The following is a 19,451-nucleotide window of genomic DNA, read 5'->3' on the forward strand; positions in this document are numbered from 1 at the left end:
GTGTTGAGGTGTGTGATTGACCTATTGGATACCATCGTGGCCTTTGAATCGTCAATATAGACATGCCCTGATCGTTTACTGACTAACACTTGGTAAAAGTATGAACAAGCAATATCAGTCATTTTTTACTAAAGACAACAAAAAGGAAAATGTTTTCAAAAAAACTAGATTACAAATAAATGTTAACGTGAAATTTATTGGATGGGTTTCTATCAGTATTTTGTTGAATTCACTACTGAGCAATTATACAGACTTCAAAAGATATGACACTCTCGTTTCGGCCATTTTTCTTTTCTAGTTCTCCCGTAACATTGAACACTTTTTTCCGAAATTTTTAATCGCTTCAAAATAAATTAAGCCACAATCAAAATAGGTAGAAGAATAACAAGGTTTGTATTACTGTACACATAGATTCGATTAAAAAACAAATATATAACAAATAAATGTTATCAAAGGAAAGAAGTGGATAATTTTCTAGCGTGTTTATTTAATGTAACATGTTTATTCGGCTCGTAAAACATACAGTGGTTACCGATGTATTGGAAAATTAAAAATGGCGCTTGACTCTCTTTGACACGGTAGGTTTAGGAAAAAGAGTTGAAAATAAAATAATATACAAAATACTGTTATAAACCCACCAAAAATATGCCAGCCTATGTCACGTTAACACATATTGAGCGAGTTTCTAACCGTATTTTGTGTAGTTTTTTTTATTTTTAACTCCTTTTCCCAAACTTATCGCGTCAAAGAGAGAGAGAGAGAGAGTCGGGCGTCATTTGCAATTTTCCAATACATCGGTAAACACTGTTTTTCGAGCTGAATAAACATGTTACATTAAATAAAAACATTGGAAAACTATCCACTTAGGTAGAAAAGTAACTTATCTCGCCTTTGATAACATTTATTTGTTATGTATTTGTTTTTTGACAACTTTTTCGAATCTATGTGTACAGTAATACAACCTCTAATAACTTATCTTGCCTTTGATAATATTTATTTGATTTATCATTGTTTTTTTTGTGTTTTTTTTACCACGTTTCCGTTTTGTTATTTCTAGTGAAAAAAAAATAATTGATTCCCGCTTCAAATATTTATAATATTGCTTTAAAACAGTGTGGTATTTATTTACGTAGTTTGTCTCAAAGAAAACTAAATTATTTGCAACGCTGTTATTTGTTCACGAACTTTTTCCGATTAAACCACTTTAATCAATTGGTTGGTACTGGTCGCGATTTGAGTTCCCTGCCGAACACCATAAAAAAACACTGACTTCTCCCTACGTATTAGCAAAGGACATGTTTTAGTTGCCATAGTAACTAAACGATCATGAATTTTAGTTTTACTGTTTATGAATATTGAAATAAAAGAAATTACTACACATCTCTTCTCTTCTCTTCTATCTCTTCTCTATCTTCTATCTTCTATCTATATAAATAAAATGAACTCATTTTTTCCCGTCTGATTTTGACATTAATAGGAATAAAAATCAAGATATTTCATGTAAATATAATATGCACAAACGGCAGAACAATATCTGAGGTGTGTTATAGGCTTATTATTTCTCAAATTCCTTGATAATCTTAGATTTCTATACTTTTTCTGCTGAGAAGTCACGGCCAAAATCGGTTAAGATCAATGGAAGTGGTAAAATATTTTCTCTCTAATAAATTCCTCCTCCCCCTGCCACCACTTAACACCGTTTGGGGATCGTTCACAAGGAACAGTTGAGAAGAGAACACCGGTTTGGCTTCGTAGTTCTTTCATGTGAAGTTATTTAAACTCACTAAACTAAGCTGCAGTGCTCTGTGGCGTAGTGGTTAGCGTGCTGGACAATTCACATTATATTTTCACGTTCGCGCCGACCTACCGTAGTCGTTTTTTTTTTTTTTTCCTAAACAACTGGAATGGACTTTTCTTGGTGGCCGAACTGTTAACGTTGCAGATGTTTTTTTTTTTTTTTTTCACACTTTATTTTCCTACTTTTACTCATGACTCCGGGTTTGATCCTTCCTACTTACCTACCATAATACTTTTTAAAACTCCCCCCCCCCGTCCCGGAAACAAACACGCGGGCAACGCCGGGTACCCCCGCTAGTTATCAATAAATGTGTAGTAATTTCTTTTATTTCAATATTCATAAACAGTAAAACTTATAAAAAGTCGATAAAAATTCATGATCGTTTAGTTACTATGGCAACTAAAACATGTCCTTTGCTCATGCGTAGGGAGAAGTCAGTGTTTTTTTATGGTGTTCGGCAGGGAACTCAAATCGCGACCAGTACCAATTAGTTTATCGTTCAACTTCTGGATCTATTTTAAGTTAAAAAGAAATCGAAATGAGTATTTATAATTATATTATAAATATGATGTCGATTAAAAGTCTGTAGTTTCACGTTTGCCACTGGGAGCAGTTAATGCAAGTAGGTTATGGAGAAACACAACAAAAAAATCTCTTTAGACAGAATAAGCGAAATCAAAACAAGATGGCGACTGACTTTAACCGCATGTCGTATGACAAGACATTTCAATTTACTTCAAACGAAATTCAAATGATGGGGCTAAATTTTATATTAAATCTACTGAAGGTGCGTAAAATAATGAATGCAAAAAAAAATAATATTTCATAAATAATCACAAAAGTCAGAAATAAAAAATCGCATTAAGTAAGATTGACGAAAAACATTTCGGGAAAATGTTGGTGGCCCTGAAAAGGGCCGTTTGTGTTGTGTCAAGGAAATAAGAGAATTTACTTGGCAGCTTTCTGGGTCTTCTTGGGAAGAAGTACAGCTTGGATGTTGGGGAGGACACCGCCTTGGGCAATGGTCACTCCGGCCAAGAATTTGTTTAATTCTTCGTCATTACGGATGGCCAATTGCAAGTGACGGGGAATGATTCTGGATTTCTTGTTGTCTCTCGCAGCATTTCCAGCCAACTCGAGAACCTCAGCGGCCAAATATTCCATGACGGCAGCCAAATAGACGGGTGCACCTGCACCAATTCTCTCCGAATAGTTACCCTTGCGGAGGAGACGATGGATACGACCAACGGGGAATTGAAGTCCGGCACGGGATGAACGAGTCTTGCTCTTTCCCTTGGCTTTACCTCCTTTACCACGACCAGACAGTTTTAGGTTTTGCTGTTTGTATTTAATTTATTTTGTTTACAGAAAAAATTACACTTAAAAAAAATTCCAATATAAAATTAAAACATTTAAAAAAGTAAATTCTCCAAAAGACAAAACAAATTTAGGCACAAGGCCCTATAAGATCTGGGGAGGGGAGTGTTGCAGGGTCTTTGTAACTAAAGTAAAAATGGCGTCTGTGGCGACTTTACTCTTGACTGGCAACATTTACCACAATACCTCATTCACTCTGTGGAATCTAAAGTTAACTAATGAAAACCCCCAGCGTTTTTACAAAAAGGATATATATATATACAATTTCTGTATGTGTGTGCGCATTTTTTTTATTTATTTTTTTTTTTTTTATTAAAGTGTGTGTGTGTGTGTGTGTGAAAAAGTTCAATTCATTGGAAAAAATAAAAAGTTCTGGAATTTGGAAGAAAAATAGTTCGTGTTGGGGAGTGGGAAATATAGGAAAAATGTACAAAAAATAAAATTGCCTAGTGCATTGTTAGTAAGGTACCTCCCTAAGCTAATCTAAGTAGTTAGATCGCCTACTGTTTTCCGGGGCACCGAAAACAAGCAGGGAGATCCCTAATGGGGATTGGGAAGACTTCATATCGGGTGTTGGGAGTAAAATAAATAGATTGCTAAAAACAAAAGGGGGAATATATTTGGTGGCGACCTTCGAGTAGGGGTTGATCAGGGGATGATAAAACAAAAAGATAGGGGGGGTAGTGGTAGGGTAGCCTCGGAAGGTTCTCTAGTGCCAAAAAATAAACAAAAAATCGAAGGGCAGGATCTCATTTGTACCACCAGTCAAGAGTCTCTTTACTTTTTATTTGTCTAACCTAGCGGGATGGGCTCTGTAGGACCCAGTACCGCATGTGCCATGCCTATGGTGGTAACACGAATTCAAACTTGGCGCCTCGTCGGATGCACAAGCTAGCGTCATGCACCCACCTCTTGTCAAAGGCCACTCGAGGCAACCTCTTCCAATCGCATCTGATCTTTACTTTAAGCAGATGCTTAAAGTAGACTATCAGATCCCGATCCGGAACAGATATCCCTTCGCGGACTCGCTTGAGGCGTGTGATCCAAATGACCATCCTCGCTACTGCTAGTATCGCTAGAAAAACCATTCTTTTCTCCCTAAGCAGCGGCGGATCAATGTTCTCCACAAAATGTGATTCGTCGAGTTCAAGCCAGCGCTTGGCATCGATGCGAGCCGTTACCTCGTTGACGTACCCTAGGAGGATCTTGAGCCTGCTACAGCGAAAAAAGGCATGACCAACAGTTTCTCTCATGTCTTCGTCGCAGCGCAGGCAGTAGACCCGGGTTTCTTCATTGTAAAGGTTGAGTTCCTCAAGGAGGGGCAGTGCGTTCCGGACAAGTCGCCAGCTAAGGGAAAATTCCGAATTTGTAAGAAAGTCCCGTCCCGGCGCCCAACTCCACTGGGAGCGGACCCCCTCCAACGACATCCCTGTCCGTTTCATTAGCGGTTCCTTTTTGCTACGCCCCACTAGCTCCCGATAAAGCCTGTTCCTAGACTGTTCGAGGACACTGGTCCCCGGCAACGCTCTAAGTGCGGACCGGCATTCAGCGTAGAATGTTTGTTCCCCCCTCGGTCTCGCCGTGCTTCGACCGAGGGGTCAGGTGTGAGATTGGAAAACGAGCTTTCAACCGCAGTGACCCATGGAACGTCTACGTACAATGAACGGCTCAGGAAGCTTGTGACACAGGAGATCAGGCAGCTTGTGACACAGGTGCTTGTGACACAGGAGATCAGGCAGTCCCAAGCCTCCCTCACTCGGATTTCGAACACAGACCTCTCTGCAAACATAATCCTTACCCTCGTTCCACAAGAGTGTGGCGAGGTGCTCCTGTAAGCTGATTCGTCGTTTTGCAGGGAAGAGAAGTACAGACAGACGGTAAAGGATGAGCGGAAAGACATATGTAGCACACGCCTCCGCCCGACCCTTCAAGGACAATTTCCTTCGAACCCAAGTCTTAACAGAGGATTCGACCTTGGTCTCTACTTCCGACCAGTTTTTCTTCAGCTGGAGACCCGGTCTGAACCGGGCCGTCGGTCCAACTGGAGATGCCCGGAAGCGAATTTACTCCGGTCCAGGCACCCAACCGCAGACCCACCGACTTACTGCGATTGAAGACGGCCCCCGTAACTTCTTCATATCGAGCAAGCGCTTCGGTGACCACTTGAATGTCCGTGGGGCAAGACACGAACACGGTGACGTCATCGGCGAACGCAGAAACCCTGGCTCGTGTGCCTCCAGGGAGAGCTATCCCGCGCAGGACTGGTGTAGTCGCCTCGTCCCTTAACTTGCGAAGGAGGGGTTCAAACGCCAGGACGTACAAGAGAGGCGACAGCGGACAACCCTGTCGCACCGACCGGGAGACGGCAAAAAACTCCGACAGCTTACCGTTGATCTGCACCGCTACCGTCGGCCTGTCATACAGTACAGAGATCCACTTGCGGAAGTCCAGATTAAATCCGGCGGCCTCCAGCACAGATCCCAGGAACCTATGGTTCACCCTATCGAAAGCCTTGGACTGATCCAAACTGATCAGCGCGGCCTCGGCGTCGTCTTCTGTCCCCTCTATGATCGTGCGTATCAGATGAAGATTGTCCTGAATCGATCTCCCCTTCACAGCATAGCTCTGGTCTGGTTCGATCAAGTCAGTGATGACAACCTGGCAACCGATTCGCAAGAACCTTGGCCAAAATCTTTAACTCAGTGTTTAGCAGAGTCAAGGGCCTGAAATCATCTAAATCTTCCTCCCCACCATGCCGTTGACCTTTCCTCAGCAATGTGATCACTCCCTTGGTCACCTGCCCAGGGATGGAGCCCTGAACAAACCAATGGTTGAACATATCCTTCAGGATAGGGACCAACATGGGCGACAGCCTCAAGTAGAATTCGTAGGGTAGACCATCAAGCCCTGGGGACCTGTTGCAGCCAACCTGCTTCAACGCAGTAATGATCTCATGTTCCGCGACAAGCCCATCACAGCTAGCCGCTCGCGCCGCCATGAGGCGGGGCGAGTCGGCCAAATAGCTGCCAAACTCTTTGACCCTGAGTCTGGGTAGTTGGGTGAAGCGCTCCAATAGATGCTTCCGAAACCCCTCGCAAATCTCCCGCGTCGACATGAGGGCGTGCCCTTCCAGGACGTTTACCTTTCGTATGTACCCGTCCGAGCCGCGCCTTAGAGCAGCCTTACACTCAACAGCGTCAACATTAACAGCCTCGTTCGAGACTTTCATTAGCCTAGCCCTAACTATCTGGCCCTCGTACCGCTCGCTAGCCAAGCGGCTGAGGTCTTGTCTAGCTAGTGCTATCTCTAGGGGGTCCCCACCCTCCAATGCCTGGGTCAGCCTATTCTCTGTACGCTTCTTGGCCTTAGCCTTATCTAGTGCGAGGCGTTGGCTGTACTTGACCGAGAAACGTCTAATCTTAGCCTTGAGACTAACCCACCACTTACTCCCGGTAACCGCCCCCACTAATGCCCGTTGGATTATCTCTGTAACCTTCAACCAGTAGTCCTCCAGCTCCAACAAGGTGCTGCTGAACTTCCAGTATCCGGCCAGTCTAGGCCTAGGGCTCAAGTTCAGACGGGCCATAACTAGTTTATGGTCCGAGTGTCCTAAAAAGTGGAACGTGGGGCAAGATAGGAAATCTACATCGCCTCTTCTAACTAACATCCGATCCAAGTAAGTACTTGGATGGGAAGGCGTATTAGGATGCCACGTCCACATCTCCCGCCCCGGGTGGTCCAGACAAAATCTGTCGACCAGGTCGCACGAAGCCATCAGGTCAGACAGACTGCTGTCACACCACACCGACCCGCTAGTCCCCCCGACCTTATCTATCCTGGGATCAAGGATGGCATTCCAATCACCCATTAAGATTACTCTCTCTTGATCATCTACAAAGCCCTCCACCTGTCGAAAGAGGAAGCCCCCTCCACAGCGGAGTTGGGCGCAAAAACTGCGACTATCCGAAACACACTGCTATTAACGGCAACATCGACGACAATCGCCCGCCCGCCCTCGTCCGCATGAACCACATTCGCCGACGCTGATAGGGTGCGATTTACTAGCAAGGAGATTCCACGACTATAGGTATTGCCATATGCTGAGTAAACATCGTAATCGTTCACCAGCACCTTACAATACCCGTCACAAATAAAGTGGGTAGCGGCAATATCTACCTTGAGGGACACCAGATCTCTCAGCACGCGCACGGCCTTGCTTCGACATCTGAGGCCCCTCACATTATAAGTAGCCAAGTTTAAAGCCATGGTCACCTACCTTATTCAATGTCACACCTGGGCCTGAAATCCTCGGGGGTGAGGACGTGGCAGGCCTGTCCAAGGTCAGTAGATCTGCCGAGGGTACTCCATTCTTGGCCACACCTCCCACGTCCAGGGGGAAGGTTAGTTTAAGTGCCCTGTAGAATGAGGGGTGTATATACAGAGGGACTCTGCCCTCGCACTTAAAAACGAAGTTGTTCAGTGACGGATGGTCCCTGTCCACCAGCTGCTGGCCCGGGATCGCATCCTTAGCTGCTTTGATCATGGCCCAGAGGGCTTGAGTTCTTGTATCCTTGTTGACCCTCACAAAGGTGGTCAACATGGGAGCGTCCTTAAATTTTGTTGGGTCTGCTACGCTGTCACCATCCACGTAGGCGAGACTCCTCAACTTGTTATACCGGACCTTTTGCTGTCCTTTGAGGTCCGGTATTGTTTGGTGTGGGTCCAGCTCGCAAATTCTACCTCCTGGCAGGAACGGTAGTTTTTTAGTTCGTTCCGTGCGAACTGGCCTTGTTGGGGAAGGGGAGCTTTTAGGTTGGGGGTGAGGGGAGAGGGGTGGAGTGGGTGTAGCTGTCACAGTTCCTTCCTGGGGTGGTTTCTCACAGGATGGGGGTGGTGCAGGGTTTCTGGGGGCTTTGGGTAGATCTGGGGAGGGGGATAGTTTTTCTGGTTGCTGGGGTAGAGGGGTGGCAGGGGGCTCTGCTTGTGCGTCTGTTTTCGCGTCCTCCTCAGTAGGAGTAGGGGGGTCGGCGCGCGTTTTCCAACTCTTCCTCCTTCTGGCCCTTCTGGTCTCCGTTGCACTCAGTTTGGCTGGTGCTGGAGTTGTCTCCTCTTCCTCCGACACTGCCTCCTCCTCCTCCTCAGATTCTTGTAATTTCCTCTTGTTGGAGGAGGGGGGTGCCTGAGTGTCCATATTGTCCACCTCAGTGATTGGGTTTGACTCAGGCTCGTCTGTGGACTCTGTCTGCAGGGTGGGCTTTTTGGCGGTTTTTCCTTTCTTGGTAACTGTCGTCCACCCTGCTTGAGTTTCAGGGGCACTAGTGGATTGAGTGGGTGCTGCGGCTTAGTTGGGTGTTTTGGCTGGTCCTGCCCGCTGCCTTGGCTGGGTTTTCTACCCCATTTCTCTTGGGGCAGTCCTTGGCCATGTGCCCCTGTTGTTGACACTGCCAGCAATGGGGCCTCCTCCCCTCCACTATAAAAGAGAGCGTCCATTCCCTGAACTTCAGCGTGGCAGGGATTGCGAAAAATCCTGTTTTGTCCAGGACCATATGGATCTTGTAGTCCCCGGTCATGATGTTCCTCAGACCGCGGACCGGCGTCACTTCTTCCACGTCCCCATACTGGCTGAGGATGGCACCCAGTTGTTCAGCCTCCATGTAGCAGGGGACGTTTAGAACAGAAACATTTGCCCTCCTCTTATTCATGTATATTGGTTGTAGCTTAATGTTTCTGCTCTGGTGATAGGTCCTGGACAGTTTGACTGCCTCTTCGGGGATAGGAAGCAGAACATCCCATTGTGCGTAGCTCCTCCTGCAGATGTAATTTGCCGGGATGTTCTGCTCCAGCAGCATGTTCACCATTGTGTCTTTGTTGACACCGGTCAGGCTTCTGGTCCTCGTGTCTGATGTTATCAGAGAGAGGACTCTCTGCTGCAGTCCTTCCACCTGACCTGGGAGAGGCCGGATCTCGTTTCCCTTCGTACACGCTTTGTAAGTGGAGTCAAAGAGTCTCCTGTAGTCTTCCGGTGTCATCTTCTTTTTCTGCTGTTCCTTGGGGCCCCATGCTGATCCTCCATCCTTTTGGCTGTTTACTGGACCCGGGACGGGGGGTTTAGCTGGTGCAACTTGTACTACCTCCGTTGTGGGTGTTTCTGGCCCTGGAGGCTGGCCTTTTCCGGACAGAGATGGCCAGTCCGCATTTAAAGTTGTTGCGTGCTGGCGCTCCCTGCTCTCCGGATCGTTCTCCTTCCTCTTCCTCTTTTTGAGTTGCTGGGTGGCTGCCTCTTGGGGAGACGGAGGTGTCCCCCCTCCGGGGGATGTGTCCCTAGTGGCTGCTGTTGCGGGTTCAGTAGACAGGGGTGTTGCACCCACCAGTTGGATTTTGTTGAAACTGGTTGGCGCGTCCTCCCCATCCCTGGATTCCCCCTTTACGTTGTTGCCCTCTTGGGGAGTGCTGGAGGGCGGATCACTGGTTTCTTCGAACAGTGATTTGAGGGAGGCTAACGTGGCTTCAAACAGCTCCTCGGTATGGTGGGTGGTGCTGTTTTCCTCCCTCTCTCTTGCTGCTGGAACTTTGCCCTTTAGGGGAACGGGGTTGCGTTGTTCCGGTGTTCCACCCTTTGCTTTGCAGTTCGGGAGTGCAGCTGGAGAGATTCGCGCTGCATAATCCTCTGCAGGCGTTCTTGCAACAGCCTTTTCCGCCGGGTGGCCCTCGTGGGGAGCAGCAGTTGTAGGTGGTTTTTCGGGGGTCGCCGCGGGCTGCGGCCCTACCCCTTCATCAGTTACCAAGGTCGCCGCGCGCTGGGGCCCTACCTTGTTCACTGGCGCCGTTTCGCCGGGAGATGCATTAGCTCCCTCACATGGGAAGTCGTCTGCGGGGGTGTCAAACGATTTAATTTACAAAACGCACGAAACTTGCCTTAAATACGCGCGGATTGGCTCCGGCCAACTGCTGATTATTTTACCGCTCACACAACGGCTTTCTTTTTTCTGTTTTAAGTGCTTTCACAAGTTGTGTAGTTTTGTTGCTAGTTTCTAACCAATCAAATACGAGAGATTCGAGAGAGAATATCTTGATTGTTGCTGGGAGCCGGTCAGTTTCGTATAAAAACGGAAGGGAAGAAGTTGCCTTTATCATTTGTAAATTGGTCGAAATGGCTCCCCCCACTGAAGTTAGCAAGAAAGGCGCTAAGAAAGCCGGTAAGGCTAAGTTCATCCTGACACTGGAATTTCTAGCAAAGCCATGTCTATTATGAACAGTCTTGTTAACGATCTTTTTGAGAGAATCGCTAATGAAGCCAGCCGTCTGTCCCATTACAGCAAGAAAAGAACACTTAGCAGCCGTGAGGTCCAGACCGCTGTCCGTCTCCTTCTCCCTGGTGAATTGTCTAAACATGCTGTCTCTGAGGGAACCAAAGGCTCAAAGCTGTCACCAAGTACACCAGCGCCAAGTAAAAAGCGTTTTCTTCCAAAGAAAACAAAATCCCCAAACGGCCCTTTTCAGGGCCAAACATTTTTTCACGAATGTTTCTTCACTTTCTATATTTTAATGCGATTATTCACAGTTTAGATTTCATAGATATTCCCATCTCTTTCTATGGCGTAAATATTACTTATTTCTATATAATGTATATTTGTAGAAGATTAGGGAAAGACAGTCTTAAATTATATTTGTAATTTTTATTTGTAAACAGATTTTTATTTGTGAACTTGTAAATTTGTTTAAGTCAATCTTAATACAAATTTTAGCATTTCTTTCAATGTTTTTATTTAAATTTATAATTTTTCCAGCTTTCTTATTCCTTATCCGTACAATCACATTATAATATGCATTTAAATATTACCTGAAATATTTTTGTTTTGTTTTTTAACGTGCATTCATTTAACGTCTGAAATTTTAAAAAATAAAGCTCTTAAATAATTTAAATAAAAAAAAGAGCTATTACGTAATCAATACCAAGCAAGTAACCAACTTTAAAAGTTTTTAAAAGATAAATTATACAAATTCTAAATGAATTGTTTTTTCCGGTTTGTATTACTGTACACATAGATTCGAAAAAGTTGTCAGAAAACAAATATATAACAAATAAATGTTATCAAAGGAAGATAAGTTACTTTTCTGCCAAACTGGATATATTTTTTGTGTTTTTATTCAATGTAACATATTTATTCAGCTCGAAAAACATACAGTCTTTACCGATGTATTCGAAAATTCAAGATGGCGTCTCACACCCTCTTTAACACCGTAAGTATGGAAAAAGGTTTTATAAATAAAAAAAACTATACAAAATACTATTAAAAACCCGCCGAACCTATGTCACGGTAACATATATTGAGTGAGTTTTTAACAGTATCCGGTTTTTTACTAGTGCATGAGCTGGCCTGGGCGTGGCTTATCACTCGCTCGGATTTCTCCGTAAAATGACGTCACATGCTGCCATCTGACGGAGAAAATGGACGAGGGTGGGGGTGGGGGGCTTACAGAGAGAGAAAACGCGAAAAAATAAATGGCCGACAGGGGGGGGGGGCTAGCAGCGCCAAATACAAGTTTCCAGAATATTTCAACACGAAACTGCTTGAAAAAATTAATTATAGCTTTTTCTTTAATTACTATAAAATTAATATAGTGGTAAAATTATTTAAAAAAAAAAAAAAAAGAAAACAGAAGCCAAACCATTTCAAAAAAGGTCAAATTCACGAAATTAGCCATTAAAAGAATAATAAATGGTAACATTATCAATAAAAGTTACTTTCCAACTTATCTGCATCATTCGTTGGTATTTTTAAGTAGTTTTAAGTGCTTTTTATTTCATATCGAATGTTAGAGCGGTTTCGGCTAACCTTGCGAAGTTCTGAAATGCCATAACACATACACTGTTTTTTTTTTGTTTTTTTTAATAATTACTACTTTTTTAAATAGAAAAATGAATGATGCAGGTAAGTTGCAAAGTAATCTTTATTGTCAAATAATAACAGAAAAACTTACCGTAATTTTTTTCACATGCACGGGAGTCAAATAGAAGAAAACTTGTAATGTTTTCAAGGAAAAAAGCTAAACAAAAAAAAATGGACGACTGGGGGGGGGGCTAGCAGCAGCAGCGCCAAATACAAGTTTCCAGAATATTTCAACACGCAACTGCTTGAAAAATTAATTAACGGAACACCGACGACTCTAATTTGTTTTTTTTATAGGTAATTGAGGTCGCTGACAACGAATCTGATAGTCAAACTTGGGGCAAATTTACCGTTTGCGTGGTATTTACCCCTGAACCCACGAACTACTTTTGACCATTTTGCAGCTTCCGTTTATGCTACGCTGTAGCATAAACGACGGCATCACCAAGCAAACTACGTGGGGGGGGGGGGAATTTTTTTTTCCAGGACATAGCGAGCGAGCAGGAGGGGGGATGTGATGTTGGGGCGCGCGCATATCATATGCGCACAACACATCTGCCATTTTTTGCGTTTTTTTTATTTTTTAAATAAGAATACTATTGAATATGCAAAGAAATTGAAGAATGCAAAGAATTGAAGAATTTTTATACGAGATTATTTTCGAAACATGCGCAGCCGCAGCTGGACACGCATGGATAACTTCGAAACAAAATTTTTAAATCGAAAATTTCGAAATTTCGTTTATTTACTTCCGTTACAAATTAAAAAAAAAAAAAAAAAAAAAACTCATTCTGGTGGGAAAAAAAAGGGCTAGATTGGCCTAAAATGGAGGTATTCTGCTATGTACGGCAGTTACCTGCCCTTGGGGAATTCCTGGGCGCTCTGCAATAACATTTCCAAAATGGCCACGTTGACGTAACCGTGATAAATAATTGTTTTTCGCAGTAAAAAAAAAAAAAAAAAAAAAAAAAAAACTACTTCATCAAATGAAGTGAAATTTTTTTTCGGAGAACTTCAGTCTATAACAGTTACGTACAATAAAATTTTTTTTCAATATTTCCATTTTTTAATGTCGTCACTAAACTGTATAAGTACCAGAAATTACTACACATTTATTAATAATATCTCACTTTTATCGCCTTTGTTTTTAATCACTTTTATCGACTTTTTTTTTTTTTTTTTACTGATTATGTGTTCCCATGTTAAAAATGGCTTTTTAAATAATAACGTTATTTCAGCACGGATCAATAAGTGCACTAGTACCACAAAATGGTGGTTTGTACCTATTCTCTACTTTAACCTTACAATTGAATAAAAAAAAAACATTAAACTTTAATTAAACTTAGAAATACGATTTAAAATATAGCGCGGATCATAAGTGCACTAGCACCCATTTTTTTTTATTAATAAATGTTTAGTAATTATTTTTCTTTTAATATTTATAAACAGTAAAAACGTCGTCATTTAAAAAGAAAATGCGGGTTTGTATTACTGTACACATAGATTCGAAAAAGTGGTCAAAAATTAAAATATACAAAGAAATATTAACAGTAGCTATAAAAGTTACTTTGCAACCTACCTGAATCATTTATTAGTGTTTTTAAGTAGTTTTAAATGCTCTTTATTTCATACCAAATATTAACTTTTTACGAGTCGTAAGAATTCAAGATGGCCAAAATTACTACCCCCCCTTCTTCGAAGAGAGAAGCCTCGTTTTCAAATTATAGTTCGCGCATATTTTTATTTATTAAATGACCGTTCTAAATAAATTATTTATTATTATGATATTGAAAAACTGTTTTTGTACTTAATTATTATGCTTGTTTGTCAAAGTTTGCTTTAAATTTGCGTTTTCCGGGTTCGTAATACGGCGATTCATGTTTTGGATCAACCGGATCACGTGACTCTTCTGGCGGCCATGTTGTAAGCCCTAACGGTATTTTTGGAGATTACCTCTTTTTATTATTTAGAAGCATTCAATTTTTTCTTTTAGACGTTAAATGAATGCCCGTTAAAAATATATATATATATATATATATATATATATATATATATATATATATTTCAGGTAATATTTAAATGCATTATTATGCGAATGGCTTTTTAATGTGATTGTACGGAGAAAGAATAAGAAAGAGGTATAAAATTATTAATCAAAATAAAGACATTAAAAGAAATGCTAACATTTGTATTACAAGTTCATATAAAAATTGCAAATACAATAACACTATTTTCCTAATCTCCTACAAATATATATTATAAAGAACTAAGTAATATTTACGCCATAAAAAGAGATGGAAATATAAGATAAGAAAGCTGGAAAAATTATAAATTTAAATAAAAACATTGAAAGAAATGCTAAGATTGACTTAAAACAAATTTACAAGTTCACAAATAAAAATCTATTTACAAATAAAAATTACAAATATAATTTAAGACTTTCTTTCCCTAATCTTCTCCGAATATACATTATATAGAAATAAGTAATATTTACGCCATAGAAAGAGATGGGAATATTTATGAAATCTAAACTGTGAATAATCGCATTAAAATATAGAAAGTGAAGAAACATTCGTGAAAAAATGTTTGGCCCTGAAAAGGGCCGTTTGGGGATTTTGTTTTCTTTGGAAGAAAACGCTTTTTACTTGGCGCTTGTGTATTTGGTGACAGCTTTGGTTCCTTCAGAGACAGCATGTTTAGCCAACTCACCAGGGAGAAGGAGACGGACAGCGGTCTGGACCTCACGGCTGCTAAGTGTTCTTTTCTTGCTGTAATGGGACAGACGGCTGGCTTCATTAGCGATTCTCTCAAAAAGATCGTTAACAAAACTGTTCATAATAGACATGGCTTTGCTAGAAATTCCAGTGTCAGGATGAACTTGTTTCATTACTTTGTAAATGTAAATGGAATAACTTTCCTTCCTCTTCTTTTTCCTTTTCTTGCCATCACGGGCAGGTTTAGCCTTACCGGCTTTCTTAGCGCCTTTAGAGCTAACTTCGGGTTTAGGAGGCATTTTACTTTTTGCAGTAAATACTGAAGCCCACTCGAGCTTGAATGCTATATATATTAGTAAAACCGGCTCCCAGAGAGCGTTGTATTTGCTACATTTTCATTGGTTGTTTAAAAATTAACACAAAGGAAACTTGGAAATACGAAAAGAGCGCTAAGATATCAGCAGGTGCTCGGTCGCACGACCGTTAATCCTAATGGCGGGCACCGACTCTTTCAACACCTAAACGAAACGTATGTGTAAAAAAAACAAACAAACAAAAAAAAAAAACGTATATGTATGTCTTTTCAACACGTAAGGTGATTTTTTAAAATGATTTTTTACCGATTTTGGAAAACGGGATTAATACATTTTCGTTTTTTAAAATTCAAAATAAAATTATATTGAAGAAATAGGCAACATTTTAAATTTTGAAAAGATAAATCGGGTTTGTATTACTGTACACAGATTCGAAAAAGTTGTCAAAAAACAAATATATAACAAATAAATGTTATCAAAGACAAGATAAGTTACTTTTCTACCAAACTGGATATATTTTTTGTGTTTTTATTCAATGTAACATTTATTCAGCTCGAAAAACACAGTGGGGTTTGTATTACTGTACACATAGATTTGAAAAAGTTGTCAAAAAACATATATATAACAAATAAATGTTATCAAAGGCAAGAGAAGTTACTTTTCGGGTTTGTATTACTGTACACATAGATTCGAAAAAGTTGTCAAAACAACAAATATATAACAAATAAATGTTATCAAAGGCAAGATAAGTTACTTTTCTACCAAACTGGATATATTTTTGGTGTTTTTATTCAATGTAACATGTTTATTCAGATCGAAAACCATGCAGTGTTTACCGATGTATTGAAACATTCAAGATGGCGTGTTATTCTCTCTTTAACACGGTAAGTTTGGGAAAAGATGTTATAAATAAAAAACCGGATAAAATACTGTTAAAAACTCGCTCAATATATGTTACCGTGACATAGGTTGACATATATTCGGCGGGTTTTTAATAGTATTTTGTATGGTTTTTTATTTATAACACCTTTTTCCAAAGTTACGGTGTTAAAGAGGGTGTGAGACGCCATCTTGAATTTTCCGTAAACACTGTATGTTTTTCGAGCTGAATAAACATGTTACATTGAATAAAAACACCAAAAATATATCCAGTTTGGTAGAAAAGTAACTTCTCTTGCCTTTGATAACATTTATTTGTTATATATTTGTTGTTTTGACAACTTTTTCGAATCTGTGTGTACAGTAATACAAACCCGTAACTTCTCTTGCATTTGATAACATTTATTTGTTATATATTTGTTGTTTTGACAACTTTTTCGAATCTATGTGTACAGTAATACAACCCCCGAAAAACATACAGTGTTTACCGATGTATTGTAAAATTCAAGATGGCGTCTCTCACACCCTCTTTAACACCGTAAGGTCGATAAAAGTGATTAAAAGTGAGATATTATTAATAAATGTGTAGTAATGTCTTTTATTTCAATATTCATAAACAGTAAAACAAAGTCGATAAAAATTCATGATCGTTTAGTTACTATGGCAACTAAAACATGTCCTTTGCTCCTGCAAAGGGAGAAGTCAGTGTTTTTTTTTTAGGGTGTTCGGCAGGGAACTCTAATCGCGAGCAGTACCACCTTCCCAAATAGGTAGAAGAATAACTTATCTTGCGTTTGATAACATTTATTTGGTATATATTTGATTTTTGACCACTTTATCGAATCTATGTGTATAGTAATACAACCGCTCCATTTTTTTTTTTTTTTTTTTTTTTTTTTTTTTTACTTGAAATAACAAAACGAAAAAGTAGTAAAAGTAACAAGTATATAAGAAGCATCCAAGGCAAGATAAGTTATTCTCCGGCAAGGCTGGAGTTTAGGTGGAAAGATAATCTTAACCTCTCTATCATAAAAACGGCTGTAGTTACCATGTAAACAATAATATCGGTATTACAGAAGGTGACAGTTTTAAATAAGCAGAAACAGATCTTTTTCTGTAAATAATAAAAACAATTGTTTATTTTAAATAATATATACAGATTTCTTTTTATATTTATAAACAATATAAATAGAACATTTTATAATTTGAAACAATGTAAACCTTTTTTAATTTTAGACAACAAAAACAGAAGTGAATTCAAATAGAATACTGGTAGAAACCCACCAACTGCTGTCATGTTAACATTTATTTGTAATATACTTGTTTTTTTGAAAACTTCCGTTTTGTTTTCTATAGTAAAAAAAAATGTCCGATGTTGCTGGTTAATGCCTTTACCAACAGTGCTAGTGAGTAAACGATCAGGACATATCTATATCGCCGATTCACAGGCCGCGATGATATTCAATAGGTCAATCAACATATAAATATGCAAATCCATTTCATTTAATAAGATAGATATGTTGTGTGTATTTGATCTGTTGATTCTTTTTCCTTATTCTGCCAAACGAATGAATCAATCTATAAACATTTGTAATGCTTTTATTTGAACTTTGATATATACATGTGAAGTTATCTCTAAAACACTCTTTCGTTCATTTTTTTTTTTTTTTAATTTTACAATAGAGATCAGGCTACTACTGTCTAAGTTAATGCAAGGGAGATAACTTAGTTAAATTAGTTATCGAAGTTTACCTGTAATCATGTTTACATGAGATCGCGTGACATTAAAATCATCATTCTCCACACTTCAATTGTAATTTTGCATATTTGATCAAGTGTCAACAAGCCAACATCATCCTATAATTTGCAATTAATATTTGTTACTTCAGTTAAAGTAAAAAGTCTCACAACTGACGCGTGACGCGAGCTCAGAAATAAATTGTCATTAACTGAAAGCTCTTTATTTCAATAATTCAAAATCATATTCAACGACATATATCTGGTAATAAAGTAATTCGTTAAATGTGGAGAGAACTTAAATGCTTACTAGACACTATCCTCGAGTGTTTAAAGTCTCTCTGTACATGGGTTTGTCAGAACAATCTGGCATGAGGATACTTAAAAACAGGATGTGTGAAAAATGATGTGTTCATACCTGTGTTATTTAAAACACGAATTATTTTTACTGGTTGAAAAATGTGAACATGGATTTTTGAAAATCTTGCTTTATTTGGAAACTGAAGAGCAGAGGGCACCTAAACGATCAAGGGAAATAAAGATATTCATCGAATCGCATCTCTTTTCGCTACAGACTTTATATCTCAATATAATATTTATTTTTCACCGTCTGATTCTAACTTAACTAAATAATATCTCATACTTATAACGTATGTCACACTTTATAACGAAGGCCACGATGCAAGTGATTTTTTTTTTAATTCCATAATTATATATGATTTTTAATACATATTTAATATATTAAGCGACATTGACTTCTAACAAACTCGTCACACCATATTTTAAAGTGCCGGTAAAAGTTATTTTATTTGGAATCTCTTTTCAGAAATTAAAAAACAAAAAACAAAAAAAAAAAAAACAAACAAAACGAACACATGTTCATTTTATTATCATGATTTGCTAATAAATAAATAACTATAAATAATATAATTATGTAGATTTGGACTTGGGCCACTTGATCTAAACTGAAGGAGTATTTATTAGTACTTATTAATTTATTCCCATTTGGGTCAGTTCTATATTTAAAATACAAGGAACACTATTTTCAAAGAAATTTTAATAAACTCATATTTGTTGCATGTTATTTGTTTTTCTGGCTAATTAACGACATTTTTTTGCGCTATTCAAAAAAAAATGTCAGCTTTATCAAAACATATTTGTTGATTAAATATATTCCTCATTCCATGGAATTTCCACGGGTTCTGTGATAGGAGAGTTAGCAAACTAGATAGATAGATAGATAGATAGATAGATAGATAGATAGATAGATAGATAGATAGATAGATGTATCAGAATTTTTGTGGAATTTTTGACACCCCTAACACAAAACTGCAAATAAAATATTTTTAAAAAAAAAAGTGGGTTGTTTATTTTCTTTATGGAATATTCTTCCAAAATAAACTATTAAAGTTGTTTAAAAAATAATAGAAATATTATTTTTTATTAAAAAAAAAACACTGTTTACAAAGTGCCTGCGCGCATTTATGCAGCCATGTTTTTTACGTAATGAAATCATTTTATGAGTTACTTTTTTTTTCAATTTTTAAAATTTAAAAATCTATCAAAATTTTTCTAATGGTTAAATTTTTACGATATTTTCAGGGTCAATGTGAAATTTTATGCTCTTTCCAATAAACCGAATATAACATTTTAAACAGAAATTTTTTTTTAAATACACCCCCCGCCCATTTTGAAATGTCTATTAAAAAGTAAATAATTAATTTACGCACCAAAGTTTTAT

At 39.1% G+C, this 19,451-nt stretch overlaps 1 pseudogene; it reads right to left on the reverse strand.

Moving 5' to 3' along the window:
- Positions 1 to 14,171: 14,171 nt before the first annotated feature.
- On the reverse strand, positions 14,172 to 15,368 carry LOC145240161 (histone H2B, gonadal pseudogene; annotated as a pseudogene).
- Between the last annotated feature and the right edge of the window lie 4,083 nt (positions 15,369 to 19,451).

The sequence above is a fragment of the Euprymna scolopes genome, chromosome 19 (genome assembly GCF_053919585.1).
Source record: "Euprymna scolopes isolate OS-2025 chromosome 19, ASM5391958v1, whole genome shotgun sequence".
NCBI lineage: Eukaryota > Metazoa > Mollusca > Cephalopoda > Sepiida > Sepiolidae > Euprymna > Euprymna scolopes.